This window comes from Crocodylus porosus, unplaced genomic scaffold (assembly GCF_001723895.1).
Source record: "Crocodylus porosus isolate Cpor-Errol unplaced genomic scaffold, CroPor_comp1, whole genome shotgun sequence".
NCBI classification, from domain to species: domain Eukaryota; kingdom Metazoa; phylum Chordata; order Crocodylia; family Crocodylidae; genus Crocodylus; species Crocodylus porosus.
The window spans coordinates 16,192,232-16,219,636 of record NW_017728915.1 but is presented as its reverse complement, the minus strand read 5'-3'; positions in this window follow the sequence as shown (position 1 = coordinate 16,219,636).

Here is a 27,405-nt window from a genome sequence, read left to right as displayed (position 1 = left end):
CCCCTGACAGCTCCCACCCTGCACAAGCAGCAAGGCAGGGCAGGCATGTGTGTGTGGTACTCCTCAGACCAGAGCACCCTGGGCAGTTGCCCACCCCACCCATCTCTAAGGCTGCCTCTGGTCAGTGGTAGTTCAGCCTACCATCTTCGGGAGAGAATGAGGATTTCATCTTTTATGGTTGTCATGAAACCAGAATGACTTTTTCATTGGACTCTGATTAAACTAGCCACATTTGAACTCAGGCAGGATCAAGGTTTACTAATTGAGGGTTTTTTATGAACAGGTTACTGCTGCTAATCCTAGAAACCTTAAACCTAGTTATTAACAATTGTCTGAAACCCTATCATAACCCATGGATTTCTGGGTTGTAATTATCTTTGAATATTCTTTCTTACATAGATCATAGCCAATAGTTTCAGCTGCACCTTAAACAGGTGGTGCTTGTTTACCAAGGATTTTAGAAACTGCTCCTGCATTCCTTGCATATCCAAAAATCCAATTAAAGCTTGGTAATACAGCATTCAAATATTATAAAAGCCTTTGTCTGTCTGTCTATAATGCTTTATTTGTGCTCTGATTGACTGACAAACAGCCAAGAAGCGTTCAGACAAGTGGCAGCACACCGCCATGATGGCGGGACACGGAGTGGGGGGGGCACAGCTGGCCTCGGTCCTCCACTCCTCACCCTGCAGGTGGCAATGATGGAGCGGAGGGGCGAGGCCACCGGAGCTGGTCTCACGCCCCTCCCCCCCAATTGCTCCTTGCAGGTGACGGCCAGTGGTGTAGGGAGGAAGTGGGGTAGGGATGCTGTGGGGGGCCAAGGCCCACCCCTTCCCCCTTCTGTTGTCGCTGCTTGCAAAGCCAATGCGGTGGGGGGAGGAGTGGGCGCGCCATGGCAGTGTGGGAGTGGAGGAGTTGGCCTGGGCCTGATGTGGGGGGGGAGGAGGAGGAGTGAGCACAGCTGTGGAGGTGAGAGCAGTGGGCCCAGCCCAACCTGGCAGCGGCTGGGGGAGGGAGGGACCAAGCCTCCTCCCCTGCCTGGGCCCACTCCTCCCCCCACACACCCTCCCCTGTGTCAGCCTCAAGCCTGCTTCTCCCATCCCCCTGCCGCTGCTGGGTCAGCCCAGGTCCACTGCTTCTTGGCAGGCAATTGGCTACTATTTTAATAATATAGGCATACACAGGCTTTGGGGCAAATTATAAGCCTTTAGCAAACAGAAATAGAAGGTATAGCATTGCCAGATAATAAAAGTCCTGAATGAAAAGTCCAGACTAAAACACTGAACTGATACTATAGATTGTGTTTATAAATGCAGCTTCTGAACTAAAAAACAACCATCTGAGAAACTGTACCTGAGCTGCAGGCCTGTTGTCACTATATTTGAAGGAAAACCTCTTGCATTTTCTGTAGATAAATGCAGCTTTCTTTGAAGTTTAAATTTAATAGTACCATAAGTAATCTTCAGATTCTTGAGTTCAAAGCTGTACATCTGTCAATAGAACAAGGTTTTGGACAGCCTAATGAAAATGGAGTTTGAGAATCTGGAAGCTGAAGAGTTAGGAGAGAACAATTTCTTTCCAGTAATAATGAAAAAGTGGTGATCTGCTGCTGTTATTATGCATAACTACTCAGAGTTAAAAAAGCATTTTAAAAATTGTTCTATCATAGCACTATTTCTATTGTAAAACTAATAATCCTTTTATACATTACAATGGTAATTGAATAAATACAAAATTGTTTTATTTTTAAAAAATATATAGCTCTACTGCATGATGTAATTTTTCTTGTTTATTAGCACTTGAGTAGAAGTGGTCTTTGAAAGAAACCCTACTTTCGTCATGTTATGCATTCTAATTACAATACAGTATTTGTATATTTAGCTACTCTATTCTACTGTTGCTTACTAACATAAAAAATCAACTGCCCATTTATAAGAGCTGTCATGTGACTAAAAGGATAATTTATCAGAAAACAGCATTGCAGGTTATTTTTGGGACTTCTTTATTACACAACAATTCTTTATTAATTGCACTTTGTATATACCTGGCTTCTGATTTCTTCCTCTCAAATCTAATGGAAATCACAGTGACCTATACCCATGTTATCTGTGGCCTGTGTAGCTTTGTTTCCTTCCAATTTACAGAGAATGTACAAGTAAGATCTTATTGCATACCTTAAATTTAGGTTAGATTAAAACAAACCCAAAAACCCCTGAAACTTTTCAGTATAGATAAGGTTTAAAAATCACCTTTCTGGAATTAATTTGTACCCCAAAGAATACATTGGAGAGCCACAGCCAGGAGTAGATGGGGAGGGGGGGGGGTTCACTGGTGCAATTGCACCCCTGTTAATCTCTGCTCCACCAAAAGTTTAAAACCAGCTGCCTAGAAGTGGCAGCAGCATTTCTATTCAGGCAGCATTGAGTGTAACAATAGAATTCAAGACCTATTTAATGCCTAAGCGATTTCTTCTACACTTTTTATTCCACGGGTGTTAATGACCCTCTCTCCTTTTTAATAGTCTTGATGCTTCACTAGTCAAGGTAGCCTTTCTGTCTGTTAGCTGCACATAATACCCCTGCAGACTGTTTTTAACTCTTTCCAATACAGTTTCTTTACTTCTGCTTCAATCTTCAACTGAATAATATGGTCCCAGGCCCCTAGTATATTAATAAAACTTCTAATTTATTTTTACCTGGAGAAAAGTGTGTCGTGGTACATCATCCCTTATAATACACCATTTATACCTCCCTTTTCAAAATCTTAGATCCACCCATGCCCACAGCTACCTTATTATCAGAGTCAAGGAAAGGCTTCCTTATGAAAAGAACATGAAAATATTGTGCCTTAGTGGCAAAAGGTTCCAAAAGTTAATTGTATGCAACCGTTGATCCTCTGGATGATGGCATATACGTAAGAGGTCTATGGCCACCACATGAAGACCTCTGATGCACACCCCTAGGCAAGAGTATGGAGGAGTGGAGGCTGCCCAAGACGTACTGTCTGCCCGCTCCCCCTTTACACCATTGAGACAAAATCCAAAGGGCAGACCAAGTCCAGACATTCCGTGCTTCAGCGGTTGTAGCTTCTGCCAGAGAGGAAGAGATGAGCACTGCTGCTGACTGCCTAATGCCTCAGCAAGGGCACATTCCTGCCAGGTTGATGTCCCTTAGCCTTTCTCCAACCAAAGAGTACCCACCAGGCAGTGAGGGCTAGGGTATTTTAGGTGCCCTATACTCGTCTTACTTTGGAGGTTGCAACATGTGGGGTATGTTATAGGAGCTACTCTACCATGAGTAGTCCCACTTACGTTGCCACCAGGTTTTCCAGTTGGATGCAGTTTATGGTCATACCCAGGTTAATTATGGTTCTTAATTATTGTAACCAACTTTTATCCATAAAGTGCCTTAGAGTTATATACCCTTACTGTAGTGCCATATGAGGGAATAAACAGAAAAAGGTGATCTACTTTACATCATTCATTTTTCTGTATACAGTATTTCTACCATTCCTTTTAACTTGTAATGGATATTTTCAAAGTAGCGCAGTGCATTTGCCACACATTTTTAATTTGCTCTAATAGCTAAAGTGTGGCTGAATCTCTCTCTCATTGACTTTGAAATTAAAATAAGTTGTGCATCCAGCACCCTTTGTTTTTAAGCAAAAGGCAGGGCTTCAATGCTGAAGTATTACAAATCAGTTTAATATGGACCATCCGTTAGCAAGTCAACACTAGAGAAAGCAGTGCAGTATATAAATGCCAAAGCACTATTTGAACAAGCTAGCACAGATACTTGAAGCAAACTAGTCAAGCAGCGCAAAACTCAGCATAGGCTAATTTATTTTGCTTTCCACTGACACAGGCTACTTCTGTGACTACAGAACAGATGCACATTGAAGACTAAACAATCTTTTCACTTCTGCAGGTCTTCCCTCTACATCAAGTTTTGGGGTACTATTAACTGACCACCTGGGATTTTTTTTCCAGTGTCTCACATAGAAGAAGATTTAACCCTTATGGGCGCTTGTATACATGACAAAAATCGGCCACTTTTGCCATTTAATTGCATCATACTGTACACTTTCAGGGTTTTTTAATGATTTAAAGGAGTTTGCTACATTTCAAACTAAACCACATCTGTAGGTAGTTTAGTTTGCAATGTAGCTATTTGTAACATTGCAGCCTTTGACAGCTTGCCCCCCCACCACTGGAAAGGCAGGCTGAAGGCAGACAGTAAGGGGCCCAATCCTTCTTTCTTTTTTTCCCCCATGGAGCCTGCCCATATCTCTCAAAGATGAGGGGCCCCTGAGCTGTGGAGGGCCCCAGTCCTTCCTTCTGCCATGGCAGCGACCCCTGGGGCCACCCAGGCAGGTTGCTAATGGGCAGGTGCTGCCCCAGCTTGGGCTCAGGGAACAGTTGGATCAGGCTGGGTGCTGCCTGCAAGCTGGGGCAGCACCTGGCCACTAGTCATCCACCTGGGTGGCCCTGTGGGGTGCCACCACCATGGAGGGAAGGTCTCGCAGCTTGCACAGGCAGGCTGTGCTAAGAGGGGGGTGGAAGTGGGTGAAGCGTCGAGGGGCCTAATCCTCTTCCCCCCTCCTCCCGCCCCACCCACGGAGCCTGACTGCCTCCCCTGTGTCTGGGGGGTGAGCTGCTGGTGGGCCCTGAGCTGCAGGGGGCTGGGACCTTCCCTTCATAGTGGCAGCGTACCCCAGGCAGCCCCCACCCCCTAGCAGCCTATCCAGGGAATCCCAGGGGGTACCATCACTGTGGAGGAAAGGACTGGGGCCCCCCACAACTCAGGGGCTGCTTGGCCCACCAGCAGCTTGCCCTCAGGCTGCAGGAGAAGCGGACAGGTTCTGCAGGGAAAGAAAAAAAAATCATGCCTGTCACTATAATGGTGACGGAAGCCCCTAAACTGAAGTGGTGAATTTTTATACATCACAATTAAAAAACCCATTGTTTCAATTTAGGGAACTGAGCCCCGTCATGTGTACAAGTGACCTCTGTCATCAGAGATGCAAAGACAGGGGTGAACTTATCTTGTTGCATGTATTCTTTATTTTATTTCTAATCCCTAAGAAACCAGACATTTTTGTGGATACTATATGTTCATATGTGGAGCCAAATTTTCCACTAATGTAAATCAGCAGCACTCCACTGACTTTTTAAAATGGAGACATGGTGACTGATACCAATTTGAAGTTCTGGTCTACAGTCTTTTAAAACAATGATTTAAAGTAAATCTTGGTAAGTTCATATTTCTCAGTCGGATTTCTCCATAACTTTAGATGTAATTGGATCTAGGTTTTGCATCTCATCTGACTCGAATAAATTAAATCCAAGTATTTTTCACTTGGAAAAAATATATACATAGGCTCTTTATTCTTTTCTGATTATTTTAATTACATAGCTGTACAAAAGCCAGAGTGTTTCTTTCAGGTTTCTATAACGACTTTTGGCTGCTAACTCAGAGATTTTGGAAGCATAAATCAAAATCAGCTTGCTATTGTTTCATTACTCGTGAAAATAAAACGATCAGTGCTTTAAGTGTTCTTTGTTACTGAAATCCATAACCTCTTTTTAATTTTATAATAAGCTCATCTTCAGTGTTTTTATATCAAACAGAGAAGATTCAGTTTTTCCCTTTTCATTTTTTCTTCTTCCTTGAATATGTTGGTTATTCTGTTATGCTCTTAAATACAGGGTGGTTTTTTTTAAAGAAAACTCAAGAGTGGCCTTTGATAGGCCCCTGGTAGGAGTTCTTCAGAGAAGGAAGGAATAGTTTTTCTTTGGCATTTGGAATTGCTGACAAATGTTTGGATTTGGAAGGAAATGTTACTATTTGGTATACTTATAATAGTTCAGGAAAGGGGTGATTTAATAGTGTTAGCAACTCTGTACAAAACTAACAGTAATCACCTTAGACCAAGTTCTATACTCATTTTTCAGGCAAAAAAAATCATATGATTGAGTAAAAATAGAATGGGTTATGTAATTAACCAGACAGCATCTCTCAAGGTACAGTGCATGTAAAAAAAAAAAAAAAAAAAAAGAACTAATTTTTATATTTGAGCCTGCCCAAAAAAGAATGTTAATTGAGTGGGGAAAAAGAGAAAATACTTTTGATTTGTAACTTAAAAGGTCAAACAGGGCATCTCCAGCCACAGCTGGAGAACATAATTCTAAAAACACAAACAAAACTCAAACCTCAATACACACACATGTACAATGCTGTCAAAAACTGGGAATATCTTGCTAATATTCATTTTCTCTAAAATGCATATGTACTGTAGGAACCTCTGTGCCTTTTTCCAAAGTGACTTGAGTCGGTAGGATTTAGCTTCTTATTTAGTCATTTAGGAATATAGGGGACTTGGACTAGCTAAAGAGCTAAGTCACAGGAAAATGGGACAGAGTTCCTATAAGACACTCAGGCACTTTAAGAATTTTACAACAAATAAAATCTTAAAGCATGGATTGGGCAGCTTTTAATCTTTATGATGATCCAGTATTCAAATGGCATTGATTCCTGACTCCAGAGGGAACTGCTTTAAAACTCCTCCACTGATCTAAAAGCTTAGATGTAGATTATTATGACCTTATTTAGACAACACTTCAGCAGAAATTAAACTTTGTTCTGTCCTCATCCAGGCTGAGACATAATATTGATGCAGTGGGATGCTTTTAAGTTTAGCAATATAAACTTGATAGCTTCATCATTTAATTTTTAATGTTACTGTGTGGGAAATGGTACTGCCACAATAACTATGCAATATTTCTCCTGATTCCCAAGCTGGGCTTTTGACACCTGACACTTTAGCATTGGCCCAGTATAATATATAAATTTCTCCAAATGTAGATAAATAACCCAATGTTTTTACAACTTTATTTTCTAAATTGATGATTGAGATAAGAATGTTGGGCTCTGGTCCTTGTCCATTTAATCTGCAAAAGTTGGTTCTTTCTTAAGGATACCATGGACATGTACTTTGTATTAATACAGGAAGACATGTTAATCCCTGCATTCTGTATCAGAGCTACTAGTGAGGCACAGCAAGAGCAAATGTCCCCTCTTTCAGTCTTTCGAATATTGGATGCATGGCAGACAAAACACAGTAAAGCATGATTTCCTACCGTGCTATCTAGTTGTGATGCTGCAAAGCTTCAAAGGCATATTACAAAGGAGTGTATATATTTGAAAAGAATGTTTACAAATTTTAAAGTAGGGCTGGAGTATTTGTGCAGCCAGGATGTTCCAAGAAATATGTGAGAAGTAAGGGGTTTTTGGAGGTAACTTTTACTGGAATACTTGGATAATTGGAAGAGATGCTAGACAAGTGATTGGGCACAAAGTTATTTAAAGATTACTTGAAAAAGGACACCATGGATGCATCTACACGTGCAGTTAGTGCAGATGAATAAACTCTGGCACTGATGGAGTTCATTGCTCCTGGGCTCAGCATTTACACATGTACCCAGGAATGCAGCACATTGACCTGGGCTGGCACAGCCCTGGTTGGCAGGGGAGCCCCAGGGTCAGCCTGCCAACCCTGAGCTGTCCCACCCCAGCTCGGTGGGCTGGGAGGGGTTGGCGGGGGCACTAGGGTGTTACAGTGTGGGGCTAACCAGCAGGGAGCCCCCACACTAGCGCACATGTGCCCCAACCAGCTGTGGTCACTGTCTACATGTGTGCACTAATAATTCTGCCGTAAGCTAGTACTTGTGTCAGGTAATATAGTATCCTACAGTGGAGTTAATTAGTTTACTCTAGTGTAATAGCACTGCACGTGTAGACAATGATGCTTTATTGTGGAGCTAATTGGCTAACTCTGCAGGAAAAAAACACGTGTAGATGCCCCCTTTTGGCTGCATCCACACATGGTGTGGACATTTGGTTCCCTGGGGACAACTAGCAGTGGCATACCTTGCACTGCCACTAGTCCCTGGGAAACAGCTGTGCCACACATCCTCTGGCATGTAGCAAGTACCCCAGGGTTCGTAAGATAGACTGAAGCCAGCAAAGGGCTGGCCCCTGCAGGTTTACCTGGGGCCCTCCTGAGGCTGCAGCAGTGTGATTCTGCTGTGAGGAGCCTGGCTGGCAGCCGCAACCTGGCTGTGGGTGACCTGGCACGTGCTGCCTGTGTGTGCGCCACTCCACTTCTTTTTCTGTGGATTTTTTTGACCCCTGGATATCCAGGGGTCAAATAAACCCTTCTGTGTTCCTCTCTTGCTGTGTGGAAAACAACTAAATATATGGTATGTGATGCCACAGATGTGTCTGTGGCTCAACATACTGCTGGTTGTACTCATCTGGATGCAGCCCTTGTGTGCAAAAACTTGTCTAGCATCTCTCCAAATTGTACAGGTATTCCAGTAAAAGATATCTCCAAAAACTTTCTTCTTACGAATTTGAAAGGAATATTTTGAAAATAAGATATTTAAGAGTGTGTTGTTATACTTACTGATTTCCCCATGTGCAAAATATGCCCCTCAATGCATTTTCATCTCCTGAGAACTGAAAAAAAAACCTCTCTGAAACTGCAGTCCCATTCCTGCTGTGCTGGCACCAGCATAAGCGACTGGAAGGCGGTGCAAGAAGGTCTGTTGCTTCCTATATTTGTTTGCACAGCAGTTGGCTTTTGAATCCTAGTCTAGATCTCTTTATAGAGCTAATAGAGTAACTTTTGTGAAACACTTTGAAGACAAATTGCATGCAAAAAGTGTCTAACAGTTCATGTTAGCACAGCTTGTTACAGAAACCAGGAAGAATCACGCTCACACTAGGTGGTGTGTGTGTATGTGTAGTTTATAGAATGTTTTAGTACTGATTAGAACTATTGTCACTAATACACTGCTCTATAAATTAGATTGCCAAATCTAAAGCATATAAATCTTACTTTGATAGCATACAGAGCAAATATTCATATATAACGTCTGTAAGAGCCACTAAATTATCTGTGTACTTTCAATGTTCTTGCTTGTCAAGAATAATGGGGGCTGGGGCTGGAGTGCTACCACACAATGCCCTGTGCTGCTACTGTTCTGTCTTTTCTCACTTTGCCTCGGTTGGTAGGGGGGAACAAAGCCACTGCTGCTAAGCCAGCACCCTAGTTTGGGGCTGGCCTCCCCCCTACCCACCCTTGCCACTTTGGAACTGTGCTGCTTTCCCCCACCGTGCCCCCTCTCCCCATCCCAGATGGCTTTTGTTTAGGTCTGGTGCTGGCACAGCTTGTAGAGAGCGGGGTGGCTCCCCCACCCTCTGTCCGGTTCTTGGCTCAGCTTCGGAATCACAGTGGTGCGCCCCCACACTTGGAGCACTCTGATTGGCTGTTTCCGTCAGCCAATCAGAGTGTGAATAAAGCATTACAGAAAGACAGACTTAGACTTTTATAATATTAGAATAATGTCTGCATGAGCCACTGAATTATCTGTCTACTCTCAATGTTCTCAAAATGTTGTTAGTGGTAAATGGAGTCCATCTGTTCTGACATAAGTCCATTTATGATCTCAACAAAGCAGTATACTTTAATTTCCTGCAGTTCTTTAATCCAGTTTCAGTGAAAGAAAGGAGGGTTTTTGTTTTGTTTTGAACAATCATTCCATTGTGAGATTTATTTTCTTTTGCAGAGATCAGGCAAATAAATGGGTATTTTGCTTTGATATTTAATTAATAATACTATGCACTTAGAGTTCTGTCCACCAGAAGGATTCAATTTTTTGAATACTTTTCACATATGTAGTGGTATGTGAATGGGAGAAAGTGAGGGTGGAGCAACATTAAGTGAACTACTTAAGGGGTTCCATAAAAACCTGTGGCAGGGCTGCAAAAAGAACACAGCTCAGTGCCAACTCCAGTAATCACAGACATAACAGAACAACTGGGTGCCCAGGGCAACAGCAACTTATTCTAGTTGCTGGCTCAGATGCACAGCTTTGACAACAGATGTTATATTTCCACCTCCTCTCCTCAGGTCCGGTGCCTGGGGATGCCACCTTGGTCACCCACTTTAACACTTATGCCATTACCAGAAGTAATTAAGTAGTTAAACCATATAACAACTTTTCTTCCATTTTCTTAATGATATTCTCTCAAAAGTCTAAAACTGGATACAGATCTCTTTCCCTGACACTTGGCTCCAGTGCCCAAAAAGTCATTTAGCATTCCCAGAAAATTAACTAGTCCTGTTTGCCCAACTAACTCTTTAAGAGCCAAATATTGTTTTTTGGTAAGTAACTTCTTCCTTAGACCACTTATCATTGAGAAATAATTAAGACAGTACTTCTAAAATCCTGCTTGGTAATATTCAGGTGTACTTTTTTTTATAATGTACCATTTACTAGCCCAATCTTTGGATCCCAGGGTGTACAAACAGAAACGAGTCCCTATTGTTGCACTAAAAAAAATTTTGGATCACTAATGTTTTTAATAAGATTCTCTCCTGCACTCCCTCTTCTTCTTTCTCAGAGTTGGCTATAGAATGTCTGCTGCCTTTGGCAAACTAGCACACATCCACTTGTCACTGTCTGAGTTATTTCTGACCAATAAATATTTTGAGATGTTTTGCTACTGTGTCCTGTTGAGGGCCTATTTGAGTGAAACACAATTATTCCATTGCCCTAATGAACTTTGAATCAGATTCCTGTATAATAAAGCCAGGCTTGGTCTGAGCAATTCTGGAGTTGTTTAAAATCTATCCAATAAAGGTGGGAGCACTAAGATAGGGTTACCTGAATTACAGGTGTTTGGTAAGTTGACTACTGAAAAAAGTGACAAGTCTACATCCTGACCTTTTATCACTTACACTCCAAAACACAAGAATAAGCCCTTGTTCCACTACCTATCTGGATACCTACAAGGGTGCAATATTCTCATGTGTTTCCCTGGGGAGACTTAAGAAGGAGGAGGAGGAGTGGCATACAGCCTGGTAGTAGGTCTTGAATTTGCCAAGTTGTTCAGTTTTCCCTCCAGCCTATATCCCATATTTATACATAGCTTTCTCTAACAAACATTCTTGGATTTATTTAAATGTCTGTGTTTCACTAAAACTTTAGGAATCAGAGTGCACAAGTGTTCCCGACAGGCCTTTGTATATCCCTACTAGTAGTCTGGCTCTCCATTTTGGTGACTACCCTCTTCACCGAGTGTTGGTGTTACTAAGTTTGGTTGTATACCCGCTTTGCCATCCCCACTTCTCGCCTGCCACGACTTTGCTGTTATCCCAGTGGGGCGGGGCTAGTTTACAGGTCCCTCGGTGTCCCGGGTTGGCCTCGTCGGTTACATACGGGGCTCCTGCCACCCCTACACTCTGGCCTCACACCACCTGTGTCCTTCACTTCCCTGCACCTGCTCAGTGATGTGCCGGCAGCCTCCTTCCCCGCCGGTATAGATGTCCCAGCTCTATAGCGATGTATAATTCCCACCACCGATCCGTCACCCTACACCATCAGCTGCGTACTTCCTCAAAGTGATCCTTCTATAAGGCCTACCTCCCTGACCTACCACCAGCGCCCCTATGATCTTGCCCAGGAGTAATGTCTCCTGGATGGATATATAGCGCTGTCCCCGTGTTCTGCGATCGAAGCCTTCTATTCCAGGTGGCGACCCCACCCCGATCTTTCTCTCCTGCCAGGTGAGCCTTCAGCCTCACTCCCCTCTTCGGCGCTTCTCGCGCTCACTGCCATGGCACTTACTTCATGCGGCTCAGGATCTTCCTGGGTGGTCTTGATCCTCTGTTGCTCACCCAATCTGGCGCCGCAGGCTTTATCCGCCGGTGATCCAGACGTTCCACCTCTTCTCCAGGCTACCAGGCTCTCCAGCACTTCGGCTCTGCAGCTCCCGTCCCACTGGGCTAATGGTGGGGATGGCTTTGCCCGCCGTTTCTTCCCCTCTCCATCCACCGCCTCCAGAGAGGCGGCCGCCATTTTTAAATCTCCCAGCCGGCAACTGACGTCACCGTCAGCTGCTGGCCGCAGCTGTACACAGATGCGGCTAACGAGCTCCGCGGGCTCTCCCTCCATCACGGTGTCCTGCTCTCCCAGTAAGTCTTCCCGGCTTCCTCGGGTCCCGGGACAACAAGTTTTACTATGGTCTTGGAAACTCCTAATTAGATAGAATTTATGATCTTATGAAAATTATAATATTGGGGTGGGAAGGATTTCTTATTACCTTGCTTCACGGTCTTGGAATGTTGCTTTGCACCATCCTGTTTTCTTTGCACCTGTATTATAGTCCTTCATCATGTTTTGTGATGAGGCTGCTTTTGTTTTTATAACTCATCTAAGAAAGACATAAATGTATTAATTACAGCAAAACAATAATACATTTGGGTTACAGCAATCATTACTAGTAACATTTTTTTGCTAAAGCTATGATACACTCAGTTTGACGGATCTGTGTTAAGTCTTTTTTGTATAATGTGTCTTCTCAGGCCTTGCATTCTATTTAATTTGATCTACCACTGGTTTAGCTGGTTGTCAAATGTTTTCTTTACTTTGAATAGGCTAGCTGTAATGTCCACAAAAAATGCACTCTGTGGCCACTCAGAAACAGGCTTTGAGGCCATTGTCTTTAAACATACTTCTACCATTTGTGCTTTGCCCCTTGAAAATAACCAAAAACTAGCAACAACAGTTAGCCCTGGCTTGACATTTGAATAAGAACCTTGCAGATGCACATGTACTCCTTTGACTAAACTTGAAAAGCAGATGAAATGGAAAACCAGATCAACAGAAGAACCAATCCTTCATTTTTGGGTATCTCCTGGATGTAAGAATGAATAGTTTATAGATAATTGCACCTTTTTACCTCTCTTCCTCTTTAGTCATGCAGGGTTATTGAATCACGGTTAGTGAGAAAACTTGACTTGAAGCATTATCAATATATTGGTGATTCTCAGAAATTCTCAGTTCTTTGTCTGACCCAGAGTGCAGTTTCTCAAGTGTGTGTGGTACAAACTGTGCTCAAAAACTTGCAAAGAAGATTTTTTTCCAACTTTTTGAATTGGTCTAATAAAAGATACCAGATTTACCCAAAAAAACTTGTCTGTCTATGGACTTGTGGTGCAGTTCATATTGTAAGCATTTGGTTTGCTTTACAAGTGTTGCCCTGTGGGGTCAGGCCAACTCTCAGGATTGCCATATTGCGCTGTTAGACAAGAGGGTATGACACAATTGCACATATACAAACACACAAATCAATTAGGTGCACACACACCCCTCCCCCCCATTCAAATACATACACTATACACTCCAAAAGTTAGACAAATCAATTGTCCATACCCGCACACACAGTACTCATACACAGATCACTAATTCGTATATCATGCACACAATGATAGAGAGAGAGAGATATACACACTCACTAGTTCACACACATACAACCCACCTATACGTACACACAGGTAAGTTCCTAACTTGGATGGTATGGTATGTATGTGTTTGGGGTACCTGGGATACTTGGGGAAAGGTTAAGGTGAGAGAGAGAGTTAAAGAGTACAGAGTGAAAGCTGCCAAAACAGGGATTAGAACTGGTGGTCTAGAGAGAAGTTGGCTGAGGAACCCAGGGTTACTCGAGGTCACTGGTGCAACAGGGGAAAAAAAAAAAGCCTGGTGTCAAGGAGGAGACACCCAGGAAAGAGAGAGACAGAAATCTGGGAGCTTGGGGCTGAAAACTGAGGCAGACAGCTGGAATATTGGGTGGGGGGGAGGGGACAGATAAGTGATGGCAAGAAGACAGCCAGGAAAGAAACTGAGGCAGAAACTTAGTTGCTCAGAGGAAAAGGAAAAGGCAGTGGGGATAAGACAGTGGCAAAGAAACAGGGGGGTTGGAAGCAGAGAGGAGCTCAGGACAGGTGTTGGAGGTGGCAGTAAGCCAGAAGCAGGAGAGGGAGGAATGAGAAGTTAGAGGGGTGAGGAGCAGAGGCAAACCACAGTAAAGCAAAACCCAACTTAGGGGTCCAGATAACAGTTTTATTAAACAGACAACACACTACACAGCCCCATGAAGTTATTGGTACACACACTCACACACACTCGGGCAGCAGGAGAAAGAGACTCAATGGAAGGGTTAGAGTCCAAGTGGGGAAGAGAAGCAGAGTCCAAGTCCTTGGTTGAAGAAAGGGTGGGGGATGATAGGTACCTCTCCAGGCTGGAAAGGGGTCTTTGTCCAGTAGGTGTTGTCCAGAGGGGGGTCACCAACAGGCCCTCTGGGTGGATAAGTGGTGTGGCATGGTGCTGATCCAGATGAAGAGTGTGTCCCAAGGAGTCAGTCTTCACTACCCCTTTTTATGGGACAGACTACCTCTGATCTTCTATGGGGAGTGCCTTTCCAGGCAAGGTCAATCTTTTTCCAGAGGGTTTCAGGTGTTCTTACTGAGCATGTGCAGCCTTGGCACAATGGTGGGTTGCCCCATCTTTTGTTTCTTGAATCCTGAGGGTGGTTCCAAGGGCTGGGTTGTTGGTTCAGGTATTGGTGTTGATGGTTCAGTCATTCAGAGGGAGCTATTTTTAGATTTACTGCCATTGTCTCTCAAGCACCCTCATTCACCCCCATTCATTCAGGAACCAAGTTACATAGGAGAGGTAGGTGTAAGTCATAGGTTATACCACTGGGCATGGGGATAAGATGGAGGCTTGACATGACTTATATAGGCCTAAAACAGTAATCGCACAAGGTCAGGAACCATGGCATTGTAAAGGGGCCATTGAGACGAGTTGGACGACAGCCTGTCATCTTTACAAATTTCATACTCCCACAGTATTTTCCTGACTAGGGAAAACAATAACAAAAAATAAAGCATATCTTTTGGGATCATCCCTATTCTGCTGTGAAGGCCACCTGCTGAGAGTATGTGTTAATTTATTAAAAACAACAACAAAACAGATATGTTTCTAACATAGAAAGAATGAGTTGGCGAGGGACCAAATAAATGATCTAAAAATCCGTTTCCACAGTTCTGCTCTCTACTCTTCTGACTTGAACATCAGACATCTCTTTGCAAATTTCTCAGGCCAACATTTTCAGTCTTCTCTAATTATTTTACTTGTTGTTTTCAAAGAATCTATGTGCCTTTCTCCCGCTGAAAGCAACGGCAACTGTGGATATTCAATAAATGTGAAAAAAATTAGACACAAGCTGTCTGGGTACCCAAAATTGGGGAATAGGTTTAAAAATACCCATAAAGCCTGTATTTTCTAGGTCTGATTCTGGAAGTTGCTAAGACTGGAACAGGATTGGTCCTTTGTTTTTCCAACTGTAAAATGGGGCAAATTATCTTCCAAATGCCTAAAGGTATTATGACTTACTTTATTTCTGTTTGTAAAAATGCCTTGAAATCATCAGATGGAAGGGGCAAAACCTACCTCTAGTTTCTGTGATCTTGAAGCATTCAGCTTTCTGAGCTAGCTAGCTGTGTTCCTCAGTAACAGAAGAGTTTTTGAGAACAGACCATTGATGAGGTTATATATCCTTCTGTCAGCATGAAAAGGAACATCTCTGACAGAAACAGGAGAGCCAGGGTGAAAAGGTTGGTAGATAAAGAAGCCTTTGTTTAATGTACCCTAGCCAGAAGGGCTGCAGGGAAACAAAGGGAGAGGATGCAATTAAGTAGCATAATGCAGAAGTCAAGCCTGTAGCTTGATTAATTTGTAGAAAAGGTGCAACAGTAATCATGAAAAAGCAAAATGCAGGAAGGTAGGGGTGCAAAATAATACTGACTATTCCATGGGTGTCTATGATGAAATTGTATATAGTACTCACTTCCTGCAACCCTACCTCACAAAAGATATACAACAGAACAAAAGGGGTTTTGGAGATGACGAGAATAATTAGTAGCAATGAGAGATTTTGATCTAAAGAGTTTCTGAAAAGTATTGGATGACCCTAGTATAGAGAAACTATACTATAAAGCAGTGTTTCCGCATCTTTTCCAGCCCAAGGCACACTTACATTAATAAAACTTTTCCCTGGCATACCTTCTGTGTTAAGGCATGAGCTCACTTTAGCTCATTTGCCACAGCAAAATTGCACAGCACAGCTGTTCAGAGGCTTGTGCACTGCACATCCCCCCCATTGCCAACACATGCACAGTAGATAAATTTCCTTCTGCTTCACTGGTTCTCATTCTCCCCCACAGCCAACACGTGTGTCTTCTGTGAATATCTCATCAACACTGCTTACTTGTTCGTGCTAGGTTGTGGAGAACTTTTTTCTCGTTATTCCAAAATTCTTGCGGCACATGGGAAGCATGCTGCGACACACCGGTTGTAAAGCACTGCTGTAAAGGTATGTGAAAAAAATGAATGGCAAGGATGGGGTGATGTGTTGTCCCTATTCATTCTTGCTTAGTACAGAAACCAAGGATCATGCAAGAAACTTAAAACAGCTCTTTTCAACCCCCTACCCCTGGGCTGTGCAATTCGCGATGACCTATGATCCAGATCGAGAACCGGCAAGATTCAGCACAGGAGATGCTGGTGGCGGTGGTGACACATAGAGGGTGCATGTGTCCCCCCCGAGAGCACAGGTGACAGGCCGCTGCTCCCTGCTTAGGCACTGACTGGTCTCTGGGGGGGCACGTGGCACCTGTCGCCCAGGGCTGGCAGGGACAGTGGAGCGTCTACGCTGGTGGTTCCCAACCTTTCTTGGACTCCAGGCCGCCTTGGGAAAGTGTCGGCTTCCACTGTTTGCTCATTTTGAGTGCAGGAACGTACTGGAGCCGTTCTGCTGCCACTGGAAGCGTGGCTGGGAACAGTGGCATCGCTGTTGGAAGTCTCTGGGTTGATCCTGTGAAGAGGAGGCACCCTGCGGCACCCCCAAAAGGGCCCCACTCTAGCCCCGCGGGTCTGAAGCGATAGCGGCGGGCAAGGGGGAGCCCCGAGGGTGGTGGCAGGGCCTGGGCCCCTGGACTGTTGAGGCCCGGGCCCGCGGGGGAGGCCGCGCCACTAGAGGGCAGGGCGCGCCGGGAGACACCCCGGGCGGGGGCGGGAGAGCTCGGCCCTGCCCTGCCTCAGGTGAGTAGTGAGGGCTGCGGTGCCGGGCGGGGCGGGACGCCTCAGTTCTGTGCGCCCCGCCGCCACCTGGAGCCGCGCGCCGCTTCCGCCCGCTGGGGCGAGCGCACTCGGCGGCCCCGACGGCGGCTCTGCCCCGGCTTCCTGCTTCCTGCCCCGCTGCCACAGGCAAGTGTCGCGGCCCCGGGCCCGCGCGCGGGCCCGGGCGGGGGGAGGCTGCAGCCGCCCTGGGCGCGGGCAAGGGAAGGGGCAGCGGGACCGTGAGGCAGAAATGGGGCGGAGGTGGCGGCACCGGCGGGGATGCTCGCAGCCTCCTGTGTGCCCCTCGGCCACACGTGACATCTGCCCCGGGGGTGCAAGCGAGGGTTGACTGATCGGCCAGTGTGTCTGGGAAGAGCGTGGGAAACGCAGCCTGGGGAGATACCGCGCCGGTGCCCTGGCGGCGGCGGGAGCGGAGGCCGGGCTGCTTTGAGTCTCGGGTGCTGCGCCAGCACAGACTTCCTGCGCCTCCCGGGCGGGCCCCGAGGGAGCGGGAGCAGTGCTGCAGTCGGACAGAGACTGGGGTCTCGCTAAATGTTTGTTTACTGAAGGCAGAAAGGGCTCCCGGGGGGGTCCATGAGGGCAGATGTCGGTACCCACGTTGACACGTGCTGTAATGAGCCACCCAAACGTCTGGACGCTTCCAGCCATACAGTGGTCTTGTCATCTGGATTTGGGGAGAGCTGGAAAAGTTCAGGGATTGATGATTTCCCCCCACACTTTATTTACAAAGGTCGAATGAATGAAATTGTCACCTGCTGAACTTGTCTTTGTGTAGCGTAATGTGCAGTCACAAAGCTGACTCAGGTGCAGCGAAGTGTCTCCCATCCCTTTTCCTTGTATTTCTACATAATGTGTCTCAATCGCTGAAGGAGTTGTTCAGGAATGGGAGAGAGACACTTGGACAGCCTTCTTTAAAAGGTTCACAAGTGCTGATAGGCTAAAAGAATTAGAAGTCTGTGATCCACTTCTAATGGGGGGGGGAGTTTTAGGGTACATTCTCATCATGTATGATGACATCATTTCAATAGCAGGATAAAAGCCTTCCAGAGTGTTTGCTCTGGCAATCAAGCTCCATTCTTGAATATTTTACTTGATGTATTTTAAATAAAACATTTTGCACAAGCAGATTGTCATATTGTTAACGCTAAAGACTGGGACTTCTCCAAAAGCTAATGTTTATTTTGTGGTCAGGGGAGATGCTGAAGATTGGAAAACACACTTGAAGACTGTTTGTAAATTCAAGTACAGTATTCTGTTTGAGTTCACGGAGGAGGAGGGTGCTGTGTTCCAGCCAGATGGATTATTACTTCTTAACTGTATTCCTCTACCACTTAAGATTCCCAGTCATGGGAATATGATTTCCCCTCATTGTGCTCAGCTGCATGAAAACAGAATAAAAAATAGTTTCTGAAAATGCAGCTGCTAATAGGAAGAATCCTCTGTGTGCTACACCCCTAAAAGACACCTTCTAATTAAGTTTGGGTCAGATAGTAAAAATACTGTTATCTTAGCAGTCCTGATCCTTCAAATAATTAAGTTTTTGTATGTGAACTGTTATTTACTCTTTCCATTTCCTTTAATTAAAAGAGAGGACTGGTTTCAGGTTTAGTTCTGAGGACAATACTGACTTTCACTTAAGCTAGGTACAGACATTTGGGGAGGTTACATTGAGTTAAAAGTGGCCTCCTGATTTAAACTTAGTTCATCCGGGCTCCTACCTTACGCTTACAGACCTGGTCTCAGTGACTGGCAGTCAGCCTAAACCTGTAACTGCACTGAAGCTCCATGCACACAAACGGGTCTAAAAATTCCAGAATCCGGTTTAACATAAACCTGGATCTATGTAGTATCAAACTTACTTGATTAAATCAAATTGGTGCATGGAACTTCTGTACATTTTTCCTGTGTAGCCCCAGGGCTGGGAAAACCCGGCTGCTGGCCTCAGTCCCCCCCACACTTATAGACCTGGCTGTTCTTTTCACCTTCTCTGCAGTACTGGGCTATTTTTCACCTTCCTGCACCAGCCCTTTTGCCCCCAATTCCACAAGCTGTGCTGGGTACAGTCATTTTTATTGGTGTTCGCTGCTGCCAGAGCTGAGCAAGTAAGTCCTGGTGGGAGGGATGGGGGTGTAAATTCACTGGAGGGAGGTACCCCACTCCACCTGTGGGTTATGCCTGCTCTCCCACCCCTCATAGTGTGTGCCTCCTCCTTCATCCCTCAACAGACCCCCAACTCCCCCATTAGATCCCCCCCCATCCTCACTTACCTGATTACTTACCCCTAACACCTCCGCATGTCTGTACTTAGCCCTGTGGTGTAGTGTACTCTGTTGTAGTTTCTGGAAAGTTTTACATTGGAGTGGTCAAACATTAAAATTGATGTATTCTATCCGTTGCCTCCAGGTGTGGAATATTGTATGTTCCAATTATTTTAGAATTGAAAATAAGGAGAATACCGCTGCCTGGCAAGCTAAAAGTTTGTTAATGGTAACTTTTAATGAATATCACTGTATGTAATTGAAGAATCTTGACAACAGCAATAAGGGTAAAAGGGTTCTTATAAAATATTTAAGAACAATTATAAAAAGCTAATGAAGCTAATGTCGATGGGATTACAAGAAAACAAGGAAGATGCATTAGGGACAGAATTATGGGCATATTCACACCCTGATGGCTTGCAGTAAAAGAGCAGGTAGCTAGTTTAGAGATAATTAGCTTAGGTGCTAGATTAGAAGCAGTAGGGCAGTGTCTTCATTCAGTACATGTTTGTATAACTGGGAATTGCTTATGCATCAAAAAAGACAACATACCTTGTGGAATTATGGAAAATCCTAGGGACCCCATCTGCACTCCTATAGGTTCATTTCTTAGGTTACATCTTTGAGTTGTGTGTAGCTTTGATGATTTTAACGTCACGGAGGACCATTTTGAGCATCCAGGCTGAATTCCTGCTTAGCAAAGGCTAGAGAATTTTACTCAGTGATTTTTGGTTGAGCTACAGCATATGTTAGAAAGGCATCTGGTTCATTTGGTGGTTGGGAATTACACATTTTAAGACTTATAAAATATAAGCTGGAATTCACTAAGAACATATGCAGTTTTTATGCTGAAAGACTACTGTGGACCTTTTAAATGAAAATGCTTATCAATTTTTATCTTACTTAGTGATTGCTTTATTGATCATAGGAGTCCAGGTATTTGGCAGTGCACATAGGTAATTTCTAATCAAATGCAGGAGACCCAGGTGTCCTTTCTGATCTCATGCTCTTCTGAATATCCAGGGCTGCGTGTGATGTGCTGGCTGTCTGGCTGACTAAGCTTTTAACAGGTGTGTATGACCAGCCTTACATTCTTACTTATGGGTCTTCTGATGCTCCTCATCTGGTATTGAAAATAGTGTGATAAATATGACACTTGATACAGTTCTTTGTTGACATGGAGAACCTGTAGCAAAATAAAGCCATTCATCTCCTTTTGAAACTCCCAGATAGGTTGGATCCAGGAAACGCTGAATTTTAATTAAGCATAGCCTTTTTTTATTACTGGTTTTATTATTTAGGGACAGATTTTGATACTCTTAAACAGAGTAGCACTTTACTTCCTGAATAATTTCCCTGACTTCAGTATACCATTCAATTTGAGTTAATATATACAAATATGACCCTTAAAGATTCATCCCACTTGAAGTAAAAGATTACTTAAATGAATATGGGGTCCTGGTTGGCTTAAAAAAGATTTGCTTTTCTCCTCATTTCTTGAGAAGGTACAAAATCTTTAAATGCTCTACTACAGTATGGAATTGCATTTGAAAAGCTAAGTACATCCTTTGAGGGTTTATAAATGATGGACAGTAAATATTACCAGCATATAAAAACATGTTGAGAAAAGATAACATCCACAAAGAGTTGAGATAAAAATCTGCTGAGTTGGCAGGATATTACAGCAGATAAGATAATGTTTCTAGCTGTTAGTGCAATCAGATCATACTGTATTAAAATCCGGAAGTGCGATTTCATTCTTAGCTTAATATAGTTTTGGAAACACAGTAATTTGTTTTGTAAGAAATAACACCATGAAAATTCAGAGTCTAGTGTTTTGTTGATATGCATTATAATTTAAAGTGGGGAAAAGAAGGAAGTACTCTTCTGGGGTATTTCAAAACTGAATTTAGCAGTGTTCTTGAAGGAAAATATGTAGCAACCTTTTTACTTTAAAATTAGCTTTTTCTCTGCGTACAAATGATACTGAAGATACTAGATCTTTATCCTCTTTGTATGTATTGATATAATTTCATGGTAACCATACTTTAAAAGAAGCTCTTGCCTAGAAAAAGAAAGAACTAAAATCTCTATTAAGTTTGTCCATAGTTTTATAGTTGTACCTAGATTATAGATTATAGAGTTCCACCTGTGAAGATGTAGGAATTGGTCTGTGTACTGAGCGGGCCACACCGATTTATGGACATTTATAGCTGTCATGGGTCATGTCCCTTTCAGGAAAAGGTCTGCCTCAGGACTCCCCAAGAAGAAGCCTTGTCTAATCTCCTTCTGAGAGACCCCTTGCAGCCAGCCCTGGCATGGCTTCTTGGAGGGCAAGCTTCTTGCTGTGTTACCCTGGCTTTTCTCTGTCCCTGGCTTCCCTGGTGATCCATAGCAGGCCCATCTCAACAGAGCTCCTTCTTTTATGGTCAGCTCCTGGAGAGGGGATGTTGTCTTCTTCAAAGAGTGGGGGATGGAGTGCTGATGTCCCAAACAGTACATCGACTCTGCTTCAAAACAAACTGCTATCGCAGTGCCCTTTGTCCTTCCCTAGATTCTACTCTGTCCTCCCTGAAACTATTCTCTCTATCTCTCTGTCCTCTCTGGGCCTTTTTTCTCTTCTCTACAACTTTCTGTCCTCCTTGGGACTACCCTTTCTCCCTCCAGTTTTCTGAGCCTTACTTTTTCTCCCTGTGCACAGTTTGCCGCCTTTACAACACAACTTAATCTGAGGACAGCCCTTACACAATCAAATGAAACATAAAGACATGGGGTATCAATCAGAGAGAAGTCTCTCCAGTCTGCTGTCAGGCCTAGGTTGCCATCTGCTTGGGGTGAAAAGAGCACAAAAGTACCCTAGTTATGAAACTGCTTACAGGATCTATGCAGCAAAGCATGATCATGTTAAGCCTCCAAAACTGCAGGCCAGAACTCAGCTCAGTTAACCTCCTTCATCCCAGTAATGCTTTAAGCAACTGTAAAATGCTGTAAAAAAAATGAACAGTGCTATAGGACTACAAACTGTCCTGGACTATATAAAAATGACTGTGTGAATTGTGGATTATTCTGAAGCACTTCACAATGACACTTTAGGAGGCAGATGAACATCTGTCTGGTACTGATGTGCTACAAATTAAAAGCACTTAAAAAAAAAAAAAGAAAAAAAAAAGACCAGGTTTGAAGCACTTATAAAGAGCCTACAGATATGGATAGATGCACATGTAACCATGGATTTTCTCAGGAATAAAATATATATTCAGATTGAACTACACCTTTTTTTTTTTCAGCTTCAGAGTAAAGGTGAGAATTTGTTTTTGTGGGGAGTTTATATTAAGACACTGTATGTACTTGTTCCTTAAATGCTGCTGTCTTTCTGCAACATCTTGCACATCTTCAGACATCTGGCAGTATAAGTTATGCTGGTAGATTGAATTCAGATGGAATTTAACTTAAACTATTTAAAACACCATTTTCCAGTCCTTATCCACTAAAATTCATGTACAGTTGCATAGTTTCTTTAATTAATGATTTAGAAAAATATTGATTAATTTAAACAGTGCCACAACTTAAGTTTGTCCAGTAGATAGTAAAACTAATATGTCAGTGAAGTGTATTTACTCTTCTGTAACGTGAATTCTGAACTGTTGAGCTTAATAACTGAGTGGCCTCTTGACTGAAATGATATTAAAACTAACTGATGGTATATGTTAGCTACTGAATTTCTAGGTGCAAATTGTTTACTAACAGTAAGTGGTTTTGGACACTTGCATCATAAATGAGAACATAAAACCATTTCTTTGGTGAGCACTGTATGGACAGAAACCTATACTCACTAAAGTCAGTATGTGACACACATTTTGGGATCTAGGCCTTAATCTGTAAAGAAAATACAAAAGCTAGCCTCTGTGTATATTGATAACAATTGATAATAAAACTGACTAGTTTAAGTGTTGGAAGCAATTTTAGCTGGTGTTTCAGTTTCTTCTTTCATTAGCTAAATGAAAAGATCTTTTACCTCTCCAGGTTGTTATTCTAATTAGTTTCTTGATCTACTTGGAAGTTCATTTTCAAAAGGCCATTTATTTCAAGTAAGATTTCCAAAGCAGTCTTTCCAAAACTCTTGCAAAGCAGGTTTTTTTTTGGTTTCTAACATGTGGAATAGCTCTAGTGTCAGTATGTGTAACACAATAGAATTGTAAAAAGTTGTCAGGTGATAATGGTCAGAAGCTGGTGGCAGGTAGGAATTTCTGATATGGTTCATATCTTTTGTTTATGTGTATCCTAAGGGGTGGGAGTAGCTAAACTCTGTTTGCAAATCATGAGAATAATTTATGTACATAAATGCATGTTCCCATTGCTGTTTTTGCCCTTTTGTTATAGCCACTTCCTGCATCATCTTAAATTTAAGTTTGTTATCTCTTTAGATTACAGACTGTTTCCTGCCATATGTATGTAAGAACACAGTGGGTCCCCTGTCTTGACTGGAGCCTCTAAGAGATATGATAGTGCTATAGGTATACTAAATATGAGTATAGAGAAAAATGCTCAAATGTATATACTTTTAGATGCATCTTTGTTTGCCCGATGAATAAAATGATGTAACAAGCGTATTTTGTGCAAAGACAGACAAGGTTCTATGCGTAAATCTGATATCTGTTATTAGACGAACTCAAATAGTTGGAAAAATTCCTAGCAAGCTTTTGGGCACAAACACCCTTTGTCAGGCTGAGAAAGCATCTGCAGATGGTCTGTGCTCTTCCTGGATGGAATGGTAAAGTAGCCAGAGGCCAGTATGTATGCAAGAAAGCCAGTCAGTTGAAATGTAAATTGAGGTGGTCAGTAGGTGAAAGGCGGGTGGGGGTAGGGAATGAATTTAGCTGTAGTCAAAGGATGAGAGACAGGAGGGTGGTGGGGAAGGAAATGAGAATAGATGGTAAAAAGTGAGGGTTTACCTGGGGCGTCAAATGTTAGGCTGGTTATATAATATGTCATAAATCAAGTGTCTATATTTAGTCCATAATTCCTTTGTATCCAGTAGGCTGATGAAGTGAAGTCCGTAGGCTCATCTGTGGAAGGTATTTTGTAAATTCTCTTTGAGGATTAGAACTGAGAGATTGGAGAGAGAGTGGTTTTCTTGTGAGAAATATGCCCGCACAGGTAACTGGGTATTCTTGTCTTTGATAGATTTCTGGTATGCATTCATTCTGGTATGCAGTTCTTGTTTGGTTTCTCCTACAGATTTTCCGCCAGGGCATTTGGTGCACTGGATGAGACATCTTACATTTCTGGAGGTGCAGCTGTAAGATCCAGGAATGCTGATGGTTCTGTTGTGGAGTGTAGTCATTGTGGGGGGGAGGGGTGGAGATGTGTTGGCAGGTTTTACATTTCTTGTCCCTGGCATAGTTTAGATCCATTCGGTGTGTTTTGGGCTGTAGTTTGCTTCTTGTTATGAGGTTGGTGAGGTTCGGTGCTTGTTTAAAGGATAGGATGGGTGGTTCTGTCCTGTGAAGATCTGTTTTAAGAATCGGGTCTCATAGTTTCATAGTTGGTAGGGTCAGAGGGGACCTAAGTAGACCATCAAGTCCGACCCCCTGCCACAGGCAGGAAAGAATGCTGGGGTCAAACGACCCCGGCTAGGTGATTATCTAGCCTTCTTTTGAAGACCCCCAGGGTAGGAACGAGCACCACTTCTCTTGGAAGTTGGTTCTAGATCCTAGCTGCCCTGACTGTGAAGTAGTGCCTCCTAATATCTAGCCTGAATCTACTCAGTCAACTTATGGCCATTATTCCTTGTTATTCCCACTATGGCTTTGGGGAACAGGGACTCTCCCATTACCTGCTGGTCTCCCTTGGGCAGTTTGTAGACGGCCACAAGATCCCCTCCTCAGCCTTCTCTTGTGGAGGCTGAACAGGTTCAGGTCCCGTAGCCTCTCCTCATAGGGCCTGCCCTGCTGTCCCCTGATCATGCGAGTGGCCTCCTCTGGATGCTCTCGATGCTATCCACATCCCTCCTAAAGTGCAGCACCCAGAACTGGATGCAGTACTCCAACTGTGGCCTGACCAGTGTCGCATAGAGGAGGAGGATCACCTCCTTGGACCTGCTTGTGATGCATCTGTGGATGCATGCCAAAGTGTGGTTGGCCTTCCTGACTGTGTCCCCACATTGGTGGCCCATGTTCATTTTGGAATCAATAATGATTCCAAGATCCTTTTCTGCCTCTGTGCTGATGAGAAGAAGGGTGTTCCCCAGCCTGTAGGTATGGTGCTGGTTCTTCCTCCCCAGGTGTAATACCTTCCACTTGTCTGTATTGAAACCCATCCTGTTCTCATCTGCCCACCCCTGTAACCTGTCCAGATCTAGTTGTAGCCTGTCTCTCTCCTCCAGCGTGCCCACTTCTTCCCAGATCTTAGTGTCATCTGCTAATTTGAACAAGATGCTTTTCACCCCCTTGTCCAAGTCGCTGTTGAAGATGTTGAACAGCGCAGGTCTGAGGACCAGGCCCTGGGGGACCCCACTGCCCACATCCCCCAGGTTTCCTTCTAGTATGGGTTACAATTGTTTGAGGATTTTCTTTATAGGTTCCAGAGAGGGATGATATGTCATAACCAGTGGTGTGCCATTCATGGGGGGTTTTCTGTACTGCAGCAATTCTTCATGTGCAAAGGTGGCTCTTCCAAACATGCTGTCTCTTCCTCTGGAGGAGTGTCCTTGTTGAGCAAAACCCCTTTTGAGATTTGTGAGGTGATCATCACAGGTGTTCTCAGTGCAAATTCGGTGCTATTGGAGGGCTTGATTGTATATTACAGTTTTCTTGGTGTGTTTAGGGCAGGGATGGGCAATTATTTTGGGCAGAGGGCCGCTTACTGAGTTTTGGCAAGCCATTGAGGGCCGCATGATAGGTAGCCAGGGGCAGATAAATACAAATTTTCTAAATATTTTAGGGGCCCCGTGGGCCGGATAGAATGGTTTAGCAGGCTGCATTTTGCCCACCCCTGATTTAGGGTGATTGCTGGTTCTGTGCAGATATGTATGTTGGTCTGTGGGTTTCTTATATATGGTGGTCTGTATTGTACCATTCTGGATAGTGACTGTTGTGTCTAAAAAGTGAATGTTGGTGTTGAAGTATTCCAGAGATTGTCTGGTGGAGGGGTGCTGCATGTTGAATTTTTGATGGAAATCAATCAGAGTTTGCAGGTTTTTGGTCCAAATGATGAAGGTGTCATCGCTATATCTTCAGTATAACAAGGGTTTGATGGTGCTGTCCTTGAGGAATTTTTCTTCCAGGTGGCTCACGGAAAAGGTTAGCATACTGTGGGGCCATCCTCACACACAAGAACTTCACCCTCAATAACCAACACTTCCTCCAGACTAGAGGGTATAACTGTCTTCTGTGTGCAGAAGACCCTCTAGTCTGGAGGGTTGGTTATTGAAGCTGAAGTTGTTGCATGTGCGGATGAAGTGTCTAAGTTCAGTAATATCTTTTGGTCTGTACTCTGAGTTGCAGTCTTGTTCTTGTAGATATGTAAGATACTTTTCTCTGTGTAGCCTGAAATACAATGTAAAAATATTCTTCCTATTTTAAAGAGGGTTAAGCTTAGGCCTGAAAAGATAGTATTTGGCCTGGGATGTATGACAATAAATGGCAGAGCTAGGAGTTGAACTTGGGACCCTAACTCCCAGTTCTGCCTCACAGCTTGGAGTTACATTGTTGTCATAGACTATCCTTGTATTAAAAATTTTTTTTTCAATACTACATGGACACAAAGTGAACAAAATTTTTCTTTTATATTAGCTAGCCTACGACAGTCTGCTTCCTATACTACTGCTTTACAGTCCAAGCAGTTTTTTCTGTGAGGATCTTTTGGTAATGATTACACGAGTAAAATAAAACAGTCCTCATGTTTCCCAGCTCTGCATACCCAAAGGCTCATTTGCTCATCTGGGATACTGAGGAATTGACTGATTTTATTTATTTATTTTAAAGTATTTTTTTCTTCTTCTCCTCCCCCCATTCCCCTTTCTTCTCCCAAGAGTTTGCCTCGGTGTCAGTGGCTTTGGCTTAAAGTTTCTTTATCACTGTGTACTAATTTGCC